At 41.0% G+C, this 1,629-nt stretch overlaps 1 protein-coding gene across 22 annotated transcripts in view; it reads left to right on the top strand.

Annotated features, from left to right (window-relative positions):
* ptprfb (protein tyrosine phosphatase receptor type Fb) overlaps positions 1 to 189 on the top strand; it is a 155,898-nt gene extending 155,709 nt beyond the window's left edge. For all 22 annotated transcript variants that reach the window (XM_047806536.1, XM_047806537.1, XM_047806535.1 and 19 more), the window contains one exon: positions 1 to 189. This exon is cut by the window's left edge. The gene's annotated coding sequence lies outside the window, so the exon portion shown is untranslated.
* Positions 190 to 1,629: the final 1,440 nt, after the last annotated feature.

Consider the following 1,629-nt stretch of genomic DNA (forward strand, 5'->3'; position numbering starts at 1 on the left):
GAAGCACAGCGGAGGCCTGATTATAAACACACACTAAAAGTTGGCCAAAAGTTTCCTTTCTACCTTGTGAATGGTTCTTGCTGTAGGGGTTGAAATCTGTTGTATACACACACTCTGTTTTCTATTTGTTAATAATTACAAGAAAAAGAACATTTAAAAACTTGATGTTAATAAAGTTGAATAATTGTTTTGGGGACTTTTTTGTACAACACTGACATCTGAAGTCTCTTTTTGTGTTTTTGTTTTTTTCTCAAATTTATGAAAAAAAAAATCATCAAAGGGTTTCATTAAAGGAAAACTTTACTCTGAAGACAAACATGTTTTTACTGTCAGACGTCGGCTTTAGTCTAAAGGTGTCGCTATCGTTGTCGCTAGCACTGTGACCGCAGGGAGAAAAATGGCCACGATCCTAAACCGGGTCGGGTTTTACCGTTAAACAAAAAGAGCGAGAGTTTGTTTCCTCACTCGAAGTTTACTAGTAAATCCAGCACAGGACCAACAAAGAGACTCAGCGTCCCAGAATGCAATGCAGCTCTGTCAGCTCGGCTAGTTAGCGACCCGCGTGATGACGAGCACAACGGTGACGTTGATGAAGTTTAAAAGCTGATCGACACACTGGGGCATGGATTAAAGGACTAAAGCACTGCTGCATTTTCTGTTCAGATAAGCATGACGGTATCAGCACGGCATTGTGGGTAATGAACAAAGTTTAGGGTGAAATAAAATTAAAAATCACTTATGAAAATAAAATCTTGGGCCACGTTAACGATCACGTGTTGATTATAGAAATGAATACGCAAATCGTTCCGAGTCGAATCTTCCCTCCAGAATTTCAGCCAGCCGACGGTTCTACGTGTTTTTGGTTCCTGCTCAAAACCCACAGGTCATAGTGACGTTAATGACAGAATGACACTCAGTATTATGACGTCATTGTTTGGTCACGTGTTAGAAGTTTTCTTGTTCAACACAGCGTCAGTTTCTGCCTCGTTCGTGTTTACCGTGCAGACCGAGAACTGGGTCAGTTATCGGAAAGGTTCCTGAAGTGGAGACACAGCTACAGACCGATGGCCTTCTTCATCAGCCTTTGCCTCAGAGTCATCGCCTCAGCCTCACGTTTGCATCGTGACGTCACGCATCTACCTCATTTTCCAAACTGAGGTTTCAAATAAAAACGCTTTGATGTCTGTTTGATCCAGAAATCCAGCGTTTTAATTCCAGACTCGGTTCGGCGCGATGAAAAGAAAAGAATCAGAGGAAACACAGCATGATGTTATTTATTGCTTCTTTCTCTCTTTCATGCAAAAACAGGACTCTTTTCTCAGCAGGAGATCCGGATCAAAGCTTCTCGCTCCCTGCAGTTTACACGTGCCAGAAATTTGGGAACTTTATTAGGAAATGAACTCGTTTCTGGAAGTTTTCATAAGTTTTCGCAGCAGAGAAGCGCCTCCTGTCTGTCAGAGAGGGGATTACAGGGTAAATTCACGCCCTCGTTGACGAGCCACTTATTAAATATTTCGTCTTTCTTCGTTAAAGTGTTCATTAAAACCCTGAAGGAATAAATTCTTGTTCCTACCATTATTTTACTAAATCAGCACAACCCTTAAACATTTTCTCTGAATTTTAATTAGA

The sequence above is a fragment of the Tachysurus fulvidraco genome, chromosome 22 (assembly GCF_022655615.1).
Source record: "Tachysurus fulvidraco isolate hzauxx_2018 chromosome 22, HZAU_PFXX_2.0, whole genome shotgun sequence".
Taxonomy (NCBI): Eukaryota; Metazoa; Chordata; class Actinopteri; order Siluriformes; family Bagridae; genus Tachysurus; species Tachysurus fulvidraco.